Source organism: Lichenostomus cassidix, chromosome 4 (genome assembly GCF_008360975.1).
Source record: "Lichenostomus cassidix isolate B80296 chromosome 4, HeHo_3.0, whole genome shotgun sequence".
In the NCBI taxonomy this organism is placed as follows: domain Eukaryota; kingdom Metazoa; phylum Chordata; class Aves; order Passeriformes; family Meliphagidae; genus Lichenostomus; species Lichenostomus cassidix.
The window spans coordinates 63151777-63169229 of NC_139484.1; the positions used below are offsets into that span (position 1 = coordinate 63151777).

General features: G+C 38.7%; 1 protein-coding gene across 3 annotated transcripts in view; it reads right to left on the reverse strand.

The window, feature by feature from the left end:
- Positions 1-17453, reverse strand: part of CTBP1 (C-terminal binding protein 1) — a 236159-nt gene that overhangs the window by 218387 nt on the left and 319 nt on the right. Inside the window, exon 1 of one of the 3 annotated variants that reach the window (XM_085059575.1) lies at positions 12768-12864. The exons of the other annotated variants lie outside the window; for them this stretch is intronic. The gene's annotated coding sequence lies outside the window, so the exon portion shown is untranslated. Of the gene's footprint in view, positions 1-12767; positions 12865-17453 lie in introns of those variants that run through there. 3 annotated transcript variants of the gene reach the window in all.

Consider the following 17453-nt stretch of genomic DNA (forward strand, 5'->3'; position numbering starts at 1 on the left):
CTGAAAAAACAACTTAATTCATGTGGAAGTATGGAACATAATGAACTCCCACATGCTTCAGCAGTATAGTCATGAATAAACCCATGAGGGCTGAATAAGCATTTACACAAATGCACTTAGAGAGTTCATAAAATAGCAGGCCACACCAGATTAAAAAAAAATAAAACCACAGGATGAAAACGTTCCAGAGCTGCATCTCATATCTCTAAAGCCAAACTGTAGAATAGGGAAAGCTGGCAGGCTTTATAAAGAGAGATTTTTTGAAAAGTTACAAAAACCAAAACTCAGATCATACCAACTCCTTGATTGATGCTCACAATGAGCTGCCTACTCGTGTCCTTGCACACACTAGGAAATATTAAAGAGCACTTTAATTAAATGGACAGCTTGAATCTTAAACTGATAGCACATAGCACTCATACTGGTTAAATACAGCAGTCATTGCCAAGAGTTGACTGCCCCAGAACACATATGCCAAAAAAACAAATAAAACATGCTGACTGAGTTATATCCCTTCATTAAAAAGCACAATTTAAAAAAAAAGTGAGAGGTACTGAAATGTCTCATAGTTGTCCTGTTCTATTCTTAGGTTCATAGAAAAAGTAACTGCAAGGAAGAGCTCAAGAGGTCACCTGGCCTGCTCCTTTCCCAAGCCCAGATCATCTTTCCTCAATCCACACAGAATTTGTCTTAACAGAAGATTAAGGTCTCAAGTAACAGAGACTGTGTAGGATTTCCAGGCAGAGGACCCCAGAGGTTCTGTATCATTATGCTTTAAAAACAAAAAAAAAGGCAGTTTAGATGGTAATGAAGTTTAACCTGCCTGAGTCTCTCTTGCTTTGGTCCAAGTTTAGTATTTCTTGTACTCTCCCACCATGTCTCTACAAACACTTCTTGCACACCTAAAAGCTGTTACATTGACCCTTAGTAACTTTCTCTTCAGATTAAACTTTAATTAGTTCTTTTATTCCTCATTCCAAGTCAGGTTTTCCAAGACTTCACTCTACATGACAATTTCATACAATTTAATTTAAAATTTAATGCAATTTAGTAGAATTTCATACCTTGCAATGAAACATGGAGTAAAATTAAATACTGTGAAACAAAAGATAAAATTTTGAATGAATCCTAGAACAGCCTCACATCAAACAAACAATTTAAAAAGCTGAATGTGAGAAATTAAAGGGGTTTTTGGCCTCAATATTTTAGCCAACCTCAGTATCACTACAGGTGAGGTAATACATCACAATTTTATCAGTAACTTTCACTGATAAAATCCTGACAAACCAGATGCTTTTTCTCATACAAATATCACGCTGGCAAATACCCTCTTATGGGATTGCTTGCCTTCCCTTTTCCTAAGTATTCCTATTGATGGCAAAGAAATACCTATGGCCAGTTTTGTCACCACCTCTTCTGCTCCAGCTCCACAATACATGACTGCTGTGGAGCTCTCACATTGCTCTCACTGGCTGGATCAGTCTATGCCATTTCACAGAAAGGCATTTCTATAATTACAGATTCATTTCTGTCACAATACTAAACATGCTATATTACAGAAACATCTGGATCCAAATGAAAGCTGAAAGCAGCTGTTATTTTTCCAAGACAATTCTTCCAGCAATCCATCACAGAGAAATAGAAGAAGTCACAAAGTTTCTTTACAGCGAAAGTGAAATCTTTCTTATTTTAGATTATTTGCAAACTTTAGGTCTTCAACAATGAAAATCCAGTATCTAAATAGCATTATTGCCTGTTCTAGCTCATAAAAGGACTTTATGTCAACCAGATTTTTATTAAAAACAACTTGTCTTAACACCTTAGTTGATTTCTCCCCAAAATTCAGCCTTATATTTTTGGACACTAACAGGCAATTTCAGAATCCAAAGCACTCAAAGAAAGAATCAGAAGTAACAAACAAAAAGTCTAATGCACAAACTGAAAAGGAATACAAAGGAATCCTAAAGGCATTATCTTAATTTTGTCCTAATAATCACTTATTTACACCACATTTCTAGATCACCAAGATTAACCCCTCCTGACTCCAGTGGAAGTACAAGGAAGAAACAAGGCTCAGCTTTAAGAGGAATAAGCCATTATGGTACCAGTGAAATGTTTTAACACCAAACAGATGTGAACAAGGTTTTATACTGCTTGGCAGGGTTTTGCCATGCTGTAAAGCTGACTAAGACATAAGACAGAGGTGGTGGTTATTGCCTTACCTTTCAGGTCTATGTCATCTTTGTAGCTCATCGACCGTAAGCCAAATCCATTAAAACCACATGAAACCATCAGAAAGCTACAAACACCAGATAAATGTGACTATCACATTAACCTATGACTTGATCAGCATCAGATACAACAAGAGTTTTATATGACAAATTGAATCCAGAGCAATAAAAGCTTCTATGTCATCTTTAAATCACACGTTTTCTTTCTGCTGTCTTGAAGTATGGAGATCTATAACTCACAAAAGCAGCAACCACTTCACCCAGGAGACACAAGCCCTGGGATATCAGAGTCTTCTTTTAACACAAACTTCTGGAACACCCGACGGTTCATCTGATTTTTTTCAGTGACCAAAGAAGAATCTAAGCCTTTCCAGCATCAATTCCTCACAAAAAACCCATTCTTCCCCACTGAAGTGTACCTCTGCCTAAAGTACATGCCCCCAACCAACCATCTCCCTAAAAAATATCTGAAATTAGGACTAAATGAAATTGTTGTTTCAATGTTATTACAGCATAATTCTTAACCCAGCATCTTCCAACAGTCTACATCATGAAGTCTTTCTGTGTTTAGAAAAACAGTACCCTGTGAAACACAATACCTTGAGTTTGGAGAGCAAAAATAAGCAAATACAAACGATTAGTAGCTTATTCCAAATTTTGCAAAAGCAAATCCCCACTCAAAAAGAACAGTAAAATAGAATCATGCCTACTTTGACAAAACAGCAGCCACAAAAATCAGGTGGCAATTTCACACTCCCTCTTGCACTACAATCTAAGTGACTATCATATCCTCCCCGGGTAAGGGATTTACAAGATATCAAAGAACCATCACTGCCAAGCAAAAGCAATGCAAAGAATGCATAGGTAAGGCTTCTCACTGGAGAAGATGTATATTGCATCAACTTTTGCCATTTGAATACATAACTTTATTTCCAGGCTCGGTGAGTTTTCTGCTCTCCTTGAATAGGCATTAGGTCTTGGCAAACAGTCCATCCCCAAACCACATGGAAGGGAGAAGAGGAAGACTTAAAATTTTAGACTTTTAGAAATGAGAGCAGCTTGTGAAAAGATATCTCCTCCAGATAAGAGAAAGGATCATAAAGAACATCAGGTGATTATAGAACTTGTTACAGGACACCTTTTGCTCTGAAGGAGCAGAAAAACTCATTGCAGCTTCCACTTTCTCACAGGGTACAGAGACATCGATGAGTCTCAGCCTTCTTTCTTATCAATATGACAAGAAGAAAGATTGTGGTCTCAAAAATATCTACCTATCATCATCTTACCTGCAGTCTCTTAGTCCCTCAGAGCCCACAAAAGCCTTTCACTACAACCAGCTCAGCTCATCCAGTGCAATTTTGCTGTTTGTTCAAGTGTCACCACCGTTCATCAGCACCACAGGTCAGGCTTGCAGAGAACTTTCTGTTCACTCTCAGAGTCCCTTAACTACTGCTTGTGTAAATCCATCTTTTGCTTCCTGTTTCATGCTCTGACAGACTCCTCAGAGTACACTTTTTTCCCTTCCATACTGACAGAGTGTCCAACAGAAAACTGGCCTATAACTTGGTTTAATAAGGCACTATAATCACTGGGTGGACTAATCTCACACAGAGTTTTACCACACATTTCTGAAAACAGAAAGCTTTCAAGCCCCTTTTTTTGGATTGTACCAGGAATCTCTGGAAACTCAAACAATGGAAGCTTTTGGCTTATCAATTCAAATTTCAGATTCTTGTTGGATCTGGGTTTTGCAAATGGCAATGTGACAAATTCTTTTCCCACACAAGAACTGCAGCAGGAATTCCCCCTGAGGTTTATTTAGCATAACCTTCCCAATTACTCAAGAGTCAACGTTGAAGAGGGAAACCTTCATCACAAAGTGTGCTTTGGGACATGCAATTGCCAGTTGCTGTGGATGTTTGTCTTGGACAATGCAAAATACTTGTGGTTGAATGTCATGTTATTTCTTTTGGTAGCATAACTAAACAGCGACAGGATGTTTGTTTATTCTGCTGACAAGCTGCACCCATAAAGCTTAAGAGATGCACTGCATTTGACAAGAAAATATTGCAGGAAACTGCCTTCTCTGATACATCACTGTTTTGTTAAAACCCCATATAGGCTCATTTTGTATATACACCAGTTCCATTACTCATAATGGTTTCATGAAAGAACAATATTCTTCCTTAGAGAATCAGCATACACATAATAAAAGACAATTTCTTTGTTACTGCATAGCGATAGCTAATGTGCCAGTATTTTATTTCATTTAAAATTTGAACTGAATTTAGTTTTAATTTAATCTTGAGTTAACTGTCCTATCCAGAGGTATGTATCATTACTGATCAACTAAAAAAATGGAATGCTGAATTACAATCTACTGCCATATCCTACTTTTTATGAGACCCATTTTTACTGTCACTCTTGACATCAATGTGAACACTGATTTGAAAAAATACTGAATCACACTGCAAACCACATAAAACTTTCATGGCACTGAAAACAATACACAGGATTATTTTAACGAATAGCTTGGCATAACACTATTTCTAAATTAAAATTTTACTGCAATCCCAAGCTGATTAAATATATAACATTTTTGCTATCAAAATGCAGCAAGTCAAAGCTAGAACTTTACAAATACCTCTTAAAAATCATATGAAAATGATATGATCCTTTTAATGCCTAGTGTTTACATCACGCCTTTTATTTCAATGCTCTAAAACACATGCAAAGATTCCTAAAGCAAAAAAAGCTAATTTAAGAGAAAAACACTGGATAGGTTTCCTGTAGGCAAGGATGATGGGATAAATTATTATCTGCACTGCATATTTTTAGCCATTTTGCAGTTAATAGACTTCTTCAGATGTTTTTACTGCATAGTCAATGGTTACTATTTGCAACAGTAGTGACTGTCATTTTTAATTAGCATTGGGTAACAGCCTACTAACATAAACGACTTTCTGTAATTACAATAAATAACCATAGGCTCATTAAAAGCCCTCAGAGCAACTTCAGGTATACACTGGTTTCCTGGACTGCAGCACACACACAATTTCTTCCAAAACTATACAAAGTTGGTCACTGCAAGCTGTGACTTTTTTTTTTTTCCTGAATTTAGGAAAGAAGGCAGAAACTACAACAGGCATACTCTTGAAACTACTGCCTGCACCCCTAAAAAAGCCCATTGTGAGCCTTAGTGATAAAAAGATCATTCAATATCCTGAGCTGGAAAATACCCACAGAGATCATCAAAGTGCAACTACTGGATGATAAATTGTAAAGTGTTTTAGTAATTACAAGTTTAAAGCCAAATGATGAAATTAAGACAACGTCTTTCAGGATACAAAGTTATCCCAGGCTGAAAGTAACAGTTAAGACTCTACACAAAAGCCCTCACTTTTTATAACACAAAGCAATTAAAGGCATCATGAAGTAGAGGTACTCTAAGGAAAAGATGAAAAATTGACACCAGGTATTAAACAAGTTAATGTTCCAGGTGTAGATCACTTCTTCTCAAACATTAATTTCCAATTATAGCACTGTCAGAATTCACTGTAAATAGCATTATGGAAATGGCTGTGAACCAGAGAAGTGGCTTCCCGAAAACGACACCAGTCCAGGTGAGAACATTACTCCCAAAACATACATCAGAAATGCATAGCACAGTGCCTTGCACATTTCAGCCTTACCTTCCAGTTGTCCGAATGTCATCATCTCTTCTGAAAACACTAGAAAATATTTTGTACTCTATGTCCTTTCATATAATTTGAGGTACTCCAGCTGACAATACTCTGACTCATCAATATTATGCAGACGGAAATTGCCCACAAAATCAAAGCACCGGGATAGAAAAGAGCTGGCAAAGAGTTGTTTATTGAGGCAGAAGCAATCATAAACACGCTGAGGAACTTCCCGGACTGTACTCATAATTCTCATTAGAACATGCTGCCCATATGTTAGGAGAAGGATCAGTTCAGCATTTTATCCTGTAGACCTCTACACCCAGAAAACACCTGCTTACATCCTCAGGCTTGCTAAGAGACTGTCCCTGTCTCCCAAGAGGGATTTGAACAACCACAATCAACAAAGCAACTCAAGACCAGACTGCTGTGCTTTTCCTTACCCAATTCCAACATTGCTCCATCTAGAAACACATCCAAAGGAACAGAAAATCTTACTGGCATTTCCGATAAACCTGTGACTAGCAGGCAAAGAAACTGCCAGTGGGCTCTAAATCAGAAAAAGAAAATTATATATATGCATTTAGGACATGTTACTGCAAGACAAAACACTATCAATCAACCAGAAATACTGAAACAAGTGACACAGAACACAGGTAAAGACGTAGTCAAATACAGAACAAAATCAAATGCAAGCATCCAAAACTTAGAATGGCTTTAAAGACTGCTGGGAATATCTGCCATACTCATCTATGCCTCTACTAATTTTGCTGTGCAATGCTAATTAGAAACTCGACACTATCTATTCCTTCAGCTTGTGCACTCTTCTGCTAACTTCTTGTCCTCTCTAGGTTTATACTTCTTCCCCCAGCCACAGCAGGAGCAGGCAATCCTTTCTGTACAAGCTTTTAGCACTTCCCCAGGTTAAGCTGTCCCTTAATTAGGTGGGCAGAGATGCTCAAATTAAAAGCAATGTGACATAGATTTTATTAAGTTTTATTCAAATTAAGTATCAATAAGGTTCAGAAACCTTGATACACAGCCAGGATGCAAGTGTGTTTATTTTGATATAGTCTTACGAGAATCAGAAAAGTTAATTTTTTTAATTGCTCCAACAGGGATGAACACACCTTGGTTTTGACATCTTCACCAGTCTAGCAACATAGGGCTGAAAGTAATACACTGTATCCTCAAGAGATTAAACGATTTTATCTGCTTAACTTTTATGGTCCAATGACTCTACCACAATCTTTACCTTTTTCAAGCTGACTTCCCAGGAGGCAAAAATGTGCAAAATCCATTTCCCGTCCCACAGTTACAGAGTAAAATGGGAAATGGCAATTGTTTCTCTAGAGAATCCTTCCCAGATACTTTGACCTTAAAAGTAAACAGGATATTTTCTTTCATTTTTGTGCCAGTGTTTGAGGAAACACATGAACCTGCGCACAGCAATGTAAATGTAACACATCTCTTTGCCTGTTTCTCACAGTCTGAATTCCACTGGTCACCTCCCAACTCACTTTGAACGATACCATGGACTTTTTTTTTGTATTTATTTGTACTAGAGGGCCTGTGGAATGATATAGTAACTACATTAGATCAAATTCACGACACTTATATGAAAAAGTCAGAATGACTATCACTCCCTGATATCACTCCCTCACTGCAAGAGATGAAGGATGAAAAAAGAGAGGATGCTAGAAGTTGTTATTTAAAGAATATATTATCCTAAGTATTTTTAAGTATAGTATTCTTTTATCTCTACTTGTCTGTAACAACGCAGCATAAACAAAGGATCAGAAAAGATAGACACACATTTTACAGTTTAAAAGAAGATATGAGAAAATGTCATGCCATACTCTTTCTGGAGGCGTATCAGTAAGCAAAGCAGGGAATTTAAGAAAGATTAAAAAAAAAAAAATATGCAAAAGCTTTCAAACCATCATTATTTCCTTGCAAACAGTGGAAGATATTCCAGTTCACACAGGAATTACCAGATCACAACATTGTCTCTGGCTAACTTTCCTCTACAAAAGCCAAGCACAGATATCTGAGAAAGGTAGAGAAATACCTCAAGAACATAGCATAAGTTAGAATGATTTCCACAGAAACACCACCTAATCTTTACTGTTCTAAAGGGAAACTGTCATGTAGTTGATGCTCCAAGATTTACCAAGATAACAAATGACATAATTTACTAGACAAAGCATACATTCAGTTTCTCAAAGCTACAAGAATCCTTCTCCACACACACACTTCTTACTGAGAAATACAAACAGAAGCTGTTTGGATACAAAAGCTTTTATTTATTCTATTATTTATGTGCTAAGACATATTCCAGGCACTGTGTAGACAGAAAATACCATTGTATAAACAAATTTTACAAACTAAGCCATATTGGCTTGTTCTCCAGATGAAGAAAAATATTCCTTTCAAATGGAAAACTGTTGGAAAAATTGGTTTTTAATATTAGAGTTCTTTTTAGAATAAAACTATGTCCTTTGAAGAGAAATTTTTTTTTTTTTTTAAGTGTTAGGGGCTGTTTCAATTATACCAAAAAAACACACAAAACCCCAAACCAAACCACAGCAAGTGATTGTTTTCAGTAACAAAATACTGACTCTGCTGTCTACAAAGACAGAGATACAAGTACATAACTGAAGCAGGGTCACACATGGAGGAAGCTGTGAAAACTTAAGGTGCAATTTGTACTTCAAACTATGATTTCCTAAATTTTGTCATAAAATTTAATATATAAATGCTCTTCTCTGGCAATTGATAAACTGATCAGACCCTGGCAAGTCACAAATGGTAACCCTTACTGTGACCTGAGATGAATAACCTGCACAGGCTGACAGTCTACTTGAATTCTTTCTAAACTGTCACACAATTTTCAATATTACACCACCCCATCTACTCCATACTGCACCCGAAACCAATTTACACAACTTCCTACAGTGTGCAAATGGAGCAAGAATCATCTCTCAAATACCTGAGAACACTGAAGGCTTCACATCCCACTGGAGAATTTCCATGACTGTTCTCAAAAGGAACAAGGTAAGTACTGCAAAGTTTAGTGCTGAAAACCCTCATTCACTTCAGCAGACCCAGTGAGTTCAGTGGAAGCTCAGCTGTTTGAGGGTGAGCACAAACACAGCCATTTCCACTGGACTTCTCAATCTTGCAATTCTTGGGTTTGCAATCTGGAAATATAATCAGGAAGGCCAGAGATTCTCCAGTACTAATATAAATAGATTCACTGGGGAAATGGAGGGTTGGTTGGGTATTTTTTCCCAGCATCCTAAGATGCTGCTAGAACTACACTTCTGGCTGAATCCCAACAGAACACCTGAACAACTCAATAAAGGCCCATCTTTTGCTCAGGATTTAAACCAGACATGCATAATCTGTCAATACTCAATCAAGGTACTAACCAGCCCGCTGATATTCAGCTACCCCAAAAAACTCCCACATTAGCCACAGGTGTCTGAGAAAACCTCACCAGCACTAATTCTGACTTTTTAAAAATATTTTATTATCAAATCACTAGTATCTTAATCCTTTTTAATGTTTTAGGACTTTTGATGCAAATATGTCAGTATCCACCATGTATGCTGCTGTAAGACAAAATATTGTTTATCTCATAATTTCATCAGTAGAGATTGGAGAAATTACCATTACACCTGTTTTCTAGATGGAAAACAGAAACAGAACAGTGAACTGACTTGCCCTAATCCAATAGCAAAGAAAGAAAAATACTATTTGTTCCAATTCCACTATTCCTATCCATTAGGTTATACAGCATCCTGTGCCTAAAATATCAGGTTAGATTGCTCTTAAATATAATACATCCTAATCAAGTAGGATGATAAAACAATTTCAAAACACACTGAACAAGGAAATGAATTGTTACGCATCAATAGCTATATCTGAGTTTTGCTCTAGATATGGAAGCTTTCTACTTCAATCTAAAATAGCAATCTCTATATAAATAAAAATTTTGCTCTGAAATAATAATCCATTATTAATGCAACAACAATGTACCATTCCATGAATGTCAACTCCAACATGAGGAAAAAAGTGAAATATTGCCCACTGACAGCAGCAAGTCAATTATTTTTCCTCCTCTTCCTCCTTATTAGCTCAGAAAACAATTAGTGAACTTCTAATACCTTCGAAGAAATGACAATTTAAAAAGAAAAACCAGTAAAATGTGTTGATCATATCTATAGTGAAAACAACTGGTAACAAGTGTGAATGACTTTGCTGTTGGGTCTATTATTTACCATTTGGTGTGAAATTCAGAAGTGTACATTCCATTCATGGGTTTCACCCGCAGCGTTGCACAGCGATAGTGAACTCATTCTCCTGAACAGGTATCTGATAACAAACTCTTAGAGCAACTGATAAGGGAAAGTGTGGGATTATGACTCACAAAAAGCTCAAAGTGTTTCCTAGCAAATCCACAAACACCTTAAAACTTGCAACACCACGTGTCTAGGCTATGCTCAACTACCAGTTCCCCTGCAAACTTCTCATAAAACAAGTGTTTTACGACCATTCTGGGGGCACAGAGGAGGGGAAACCCAAAACTTTACAATATTTTATTAAAGATGTGTCTAAAGCATTGCCAAAACCTCAATACACTTTAGCACCTATTACTAGAAAGCTGAACATACCTCACATCCCCCAGATGTCTCTGCACTCTCACAGTGAATCTACTTTTCACTGCTACAGAGGAATGGTCCCTCTATACTGGAAATTGAACCTGACCTCTCCCCTTTCTGTTTCCTAAGCATTCAAACAGCTGGTCACTAATTAGCATCTCTGGTGGCTCTCCCAGAACACCAGAGTTTTATGTGCAAGCAAGACAATCCCATATCCCTTTGAGCTGATCAGCATAATCTGAAGTTCTTCCCTGAAAAGCTCAGGGTAACACTGAAACCTCTCAACTCAAGGAAAATCAGAAATATGGTCCAAGTCTCTCTGGCTGCAGTCCAAACTCCCCCAATATTTACCAGCTAGAACACTAAGCTCTGATTTTATTTCCTACTTCATATGACCACCATTTTTGAAGTTAAAAAAAAATCCTAAATACAGATCATACACATGCTTAAAAATAGGAATGCAATGCAATCCAAATAAATCAATATTGCTTCATTCTGCAAGAACCTAAAATTCATTCATTCAGAATAGCAGACTTTACCTGATTTTATGCTGTCACTTGGTAAAAATCTATGCTGGGTTCTGCTTTTGTTTTGTTGGAATAGGAGGATTACTTTAATATGGAGAGAATTGATTTTGTTCCTGTATGCATGAGCTGCTGTTGATATTCCCAACCAGAAAGACTCCTTTCTAGAATTATCAGCAATATATATTACAAGACAGTGTTTACTTCCACCCTGCCTCTCTCTTCTAAAAGCCTCCTCAGTGTTAATTCCCAGAGCAAGGCTACAGGTCTCCTTCTCAAAATTTCTCTTTAGATTTTCTAATCCTTTTCTCCTTAATCTCCATTATACAAAAAGAAATGCACATATGCATGGTCTGTGGGAAGCTAAGTAACTTTACCTCTCACCATAGTTACCACATCTGATTTAACCACTGGCTCCGGACATTGAATCATTGTCCTTTAAGATTTCAGATTTTATTTGTGTATGCCTCAATACATTCATCAAGCATAAAATTCTACAACCAGACTGATTTTAATATCATTAGTAGACAATTACCTTTCAATGTATGCGACTGTAAGATAACAAACCATCCACGTCTGCTGTTTCTGCACTGTGTGTGTTGTTTTCCAGGATCTCAGAAGCAAAAATGTTTAAACGTGTTACTATGACTGTTATTGACAAGGTTGTCTGTCTAATCCAATTCTTTGAATGATACTGAAACAATCTCACATTCAGATTTTCATTAGTGTGCTCAACTATTCCATTAGACTTTTTTGTTTCTCATGGTAACCAATTTTATTTGACTTAACGGAAGCTGTTCAAATATTAAAAGGCACTCCGAGATGGCAGGAGTTTATCTAGGAGCATACATGTTGTGTCACAGATATTCCTTTCCTTGCTCTTTTGGATTCCCCCCCCCTCCTTCCTTCAAAAACAGTAGCAAACAAATGAGATCTCGACCTGCCACACTGCACCGGGAACGTGCTCACTTCATCTGTTTATGTAAATATTCAAGTTACAATGGGCACATCTCGAAACCACAAGCTCGGTAGGTAAAACAGATGCTCCTTACGTTCCTTCATATGCACTGAATCCCCCTGCCAGAATCGCCAGGCGCAACGCAAGAACTAAACTATAAACATCTGCAACACCTCTCTGTTTTGTTAACATTCTTTCACACGTTTTTTTGCTAACTCCAAAAAGGCTCGACGGTGTAAAAAAAAAAGAGAGGGGGGTGGGAAAAAACCCCCAACAAACAGTGAAATTGGAAACATCTGCGAGATAGCTAGGGAAAACGGAATGAAACATGAATAAACAAAAACATGGCGAAAGTGGCCTGGGGTTGTTACACTGTCAGATCATTTTTCCAAGCCCAACATCAAGGCTTTTGTTACAACCAAAGCGGTCATTTGCATGGAGAACCAACAGGGTTTCTTCTTCCTCAGCGTTTCCCCGGCCGTAACACACACACACACACACACACACTCGCTGTCTCCGCGCACAGCCAGGCGAAGAGAAGCGAAGAGAAGAGAAGCGAAGGGAAGCGAAGAGAAGCGAAGGCTCCCCCCGGCACAGCAACACCGCGGCCAGCCGCGCACAGCCCGCCGCGGAGCCTCCGCGCCCCGCACACCCTGCACCGCGCCACCGAGCCGCGATTCGGCGATAAAAAACAAGGCACGAACCTTTGGAGCGCTGCCCCAGCCGGAGTTGTCTCCCTCTCCCTCTCTGCTCGGCTGTTGCTGACAAGATCAGGCTGAGATTAACAAGTCCATGCTACTCTGCCAACCTCGCTCCTCCGGCGGCTGCACACCCGCCGGGGGCTCGCAATAATACCAAACTTTGGGAAAGTTAAAAATGGGAATGGATTGAAGGAATGTAAAGCACAATGGCAGGGAAGCAGAAAACACTGCCTGGACAATTATTGCAGCAGCACGCAGGGCACTGCTCTGTAGTCAAGGCTGTGTCAGCACTTTCTTTCTAAACCCCCCCATTTTCAAGGGGCTGTAACTCAGAAGGGGGAAAAAAAATTGCTCAGGGCCAAAAATATTGCAGGTAAACCCCCTCCCCTTTGCATTTTAAATCACCCATTTAGACCATTCAGAAAGTTACACGAGTCTGTGCAGTTTGTCAGGCAGTCCCACATGCCTTTTTTATGCAAATACAAGTATTTTTTTAAAATGAGGTTTCACAAGAATTTGACCTACATTGTGAATCCCCCACTTTTTAAAATAATAACAATATTAAAAATACCTTAACATCGAAACCCGATTTGCATAAACATGAAATAATTTATAAATAACTTCCACACACACATTGCCTGAAAGGTACCAGATTGGTACCAGAGATGTGAAATTGCTCCCACAGACAATCCAGCACAGCCTCTACTGAGGTCTCAACCCCAATCCATTATGGTAACATGGTAACACAAACTGCTGAGAGCATCTGCGTTTTCCCCAATTAAGGAAAGGGTCCTTATAATCATGTTAAAATAAGGAAACAAAGCATTTGATCAGTATTTACTACTTTACAACTACGCTACAAACTGTGGCACATCAGGGCAATCCCTGCTGCTGTTGTTAATCACCAGGTTTTGTTCATGAGGGCTTTTTCTTTTGTTTGTTTGTTGGGTTTTTACACTCTTGGCAATTTCCTCTCAGATACAGAAATAAAACTTTGCCAGCCTTTTTACACAAGCCAGGTACACTAAGACACTGTTCAGTTATGTTTAAAGTTACAATAAAAAAAAAGAAGAAGAAAATCCCAAACCATGAACTATACAGTCATATTACTACTTTCTTCTAAAGTAAAAATACACCTTTATTGTAAAAACTGTGCAGTAGCCTAAGCCTGCTGGGCAAGAAAACCAAGGCATAAGTCTTGACTGATATGGAATAGCCAAGACAACAGGCAGTTCATCTAATCCTTACAAAACTCAAGTCCATCAAAACTTTTCCATCAAAAGACATCCCTCTGGGCTCTGTGAATTTCTGACTCTGCAGTACTGTTGTATACCTAGGATTTAAAATCAATTGCATCCATTGAAATGGAGCCATCCATTAAAAATGCTTGGTTGCTGTATATAACTCAGTAAAGCAACATCTTCCTCCAGCAGCAACTGTCTCATTCTCAATATCTTCTAAAAAATCCTAACACTTGATGAATATATAATATTCATACAATAGATGGTGGTTGGAACTGGATGATCTTTAAGGTCCCTTCCAACCCAAACCATTCCATGATTCCACATTAGTCTCCAATATTAGTACAGGTATCCAGTATTAGTACAGGTCATCTCAGATTCCTGCCTTGCAAGAACAGCTGCCTGGCATGTTTTGAAGACAAGCTGACTTGATATTAACGCCTTGTTCTGTCAACGCTTTGCACAGCAGGTGTTAAAAAAACACCAAAATTTCTCCCACTATTCAGAAGAAAAAAATAACACAGATTAAATGTAAGGTCCTAAATATTTCACAAACATCATAACTCACCAGAATAGTGAAGGATTCTACTCCTCCAGTGTAATGGAGAGCACATTATAATGGACAATACCACCACCTGCTCGGAGGAAGAGAACTCTAGTGAACAGTGGGATAACTTGTGCTCATTCCCACCTGACCTGAGCACAAGGATTTCACATCACTGGCTTAGGCCAGTCTTGTCTGCTAATACAAGAGATGACGGAGACACACTCCCACTTCTGCCACCTGGCACCAGGGTTTTAATGGCAACAGAGAGGAAAGAGAAGCAAATGTAGTAAAATCTCAATCCCCAGCAGTTTTCTTCAGCATGTGAAAGCAGAGCACTAAGGTTTCTGCTCTGCTCCACCAAGTAACACACAGAGTGTTTATGTTCTTGAAAGATACATAATTTGCACGCAGTGTTTAATGGCAGACAGATGTTTTTCTCTGATCATTAATCTGGAGCAAAGCGGAAGGCTACTGGAAACAAATGAGTAAGGTTCTCCTAAAGGTTTGGAGTATTCTGTGCACACTGCTTAAGTTAAACTAACTGCTAATTCACATTAACAAGACACTAAATGAGGACAAACATTCACACATTATGATCCAACTGGACAATACCAAGAAATACAAAATGGTAGCTGATTTTTCACCTTCCTTTTATACCACCTGGGAACAAGGAAATATATAGAAGATAGAGTACAAAACTTAGTAGATCCAACTTCATTCTTCCTATTGAAGAATGAATTGGGAGGATTTATAAGAATTCTAAAAGCAAAGGTATATAGGCAATTAAACTAAATTTAATTAAATTAAGACTCGGCTTTATAACTTTGTATGGTAGGTTAAGCAGAAGACATATATTAACCTAATATTAAAGAAAAGAGTACAGCCTGTGTATATTAATAACCATACCCAGGAATAACAATAACCATAATTATTTTGTTTAATTTAGCAGGAAACTACAGATTTTAACAACTTCAAAAGATCATTAGCTTAGTTCTCATCTTCACATTTATCATGCCAACATTTATACTATAAATCAACAGCTGCAGCCTAATGTTGAAAACATGCCAGAAATATGCATAGGTTGTATCAATATTTGCACATGGAGCCTTGAACATAAATTAGTTGACACTCAACACTTCAAGCTTCCTCTCTGAAGTTGCAGTATTTAAAGGTTAAAGATTAGACATGCTCCCTCTTGTGTTAAACTAAGAATACACGAATACATGCTGTTTTCTCTGACATGATGGTTGCTTGGCCATCTGTTCCATTAGCAACCCCTTTAGCTCTGGCTACCAATGGCTGACAAACCTTCACCAGTAACCCAAAGTTTAAAGACAGATACAGTCTGAGCACACAACCTGTATCCACAGAGTATCTGTGTTACATTAAATTAGCTACTGTATTATCAGAAAGGATCGTTTAAGAGATTGCATATAAACAAAACCTGTTGCAAGTAAGTGTCTTGGACAAATACATACACGACTTGATCAATTACATGGCAAGTCACACTTCTTCAGTCCCTATAAACATGACAGAGTCAAGGTATGCCAAGTTCAAGCTCTTCAGTAACATTAATCATGGGGAATACTGAAGAGCAAATTTCCTTCTAAATATTAGCTTACAGGATATTTAAGACAGACAGGAAGAACAGGAATATTTTACAATGCCACGTAATTATGTTTGTAAATACAGCAACAACTGAGCAAAGTTTTCGATCCTCCACCCAGGCAGCTCAGGGTGAGCCATTCCCCACACAGAACCTTCATGGAATCAAAATCCCCCTTATACAAATCTTCTTGCAGGATCTGGTCCGAAGATCGTGTCTAGACATGAATGCTAATCCCAGGTGTAACTAACACAAAAGTTTTTACTAATACACTTCTCAAACAAAGGCTTTGCACCTGGTGTGGGCTTGGTAAATTAAGTTTAGACATACATTTGCTGCTTATGGTCAGTACAAGACTGAATGCTAGGGCAGCTGTGAGTAAATATCAGTAAACAGTTCACAGTTGAGAGCTGAAGAGAATCTAACACTCAACGACAGGACTTCCCACATGTCCATTTATTTACCCCCAGCCCTTTGTGGTGAACAGATGCTTTCAGTGCAAGGAGGTCTATGCACATCAGAAACAATGCCACCAAGTATTCTAAGAAACACACTTGCTCTTTCAAAGCATGAAAGTTAAACGTGTTTACTCCTCCTGGAAGTATCGGTGTTCATTTTCCCACAGTCTTCTGCAGACCAGAAAAAGACATAACCACAACGTTTGGAGAAGAGATTAAAAAAACATCTCGATTATCGATGGATACAGGTTTTGGGTGTCTTTAAAACCTCAAACTCCAGCAGCACACTGCTTGAAGTGCATTTGCTGCCAGTGCATCAAGAACCTAAACTTTTGACACCGTCTTCAGCAGCGGAATGAAGTTTATATCGCCTGCACGTACAGGTCCTAGGGGCACATTTCCCTTTTGCTGCAAGCCTGCTGTGACTGATGAAGGTCTGTCCCAATGCCCTGTGTCACAGCGAGCAGCCCAACACCGAGACACTGCCCTCTACGCATTACCCAGAAAGCAGCTTATATATATTCACAGCCAGAGGACTGGTACTCCAAGTGGTTTTATTCCCTCACACACACAAGAACTCTGCAGGATCAGGTTTTTTTGGGTGGGTTTTTTTTTTTTTCATGGAAACACTCACGTACGTCCGGCAGAGGAATTACTGCTCGCTTAAAGCGGCGCTTGTCACCTTACAGGGACCGGCCAGAGGTCAGCGGGTCACGCAAAGCCTGTGAGCGCAGCCATGGAGATCCGCAGCTCCGGGGATCCCGCGGGCAGCCGCGCACCGCCAGCCGCGGCCGGCCGAGCCCCGCGCCCCGAGCCCCGCACCTGTAGCGCCCGGCG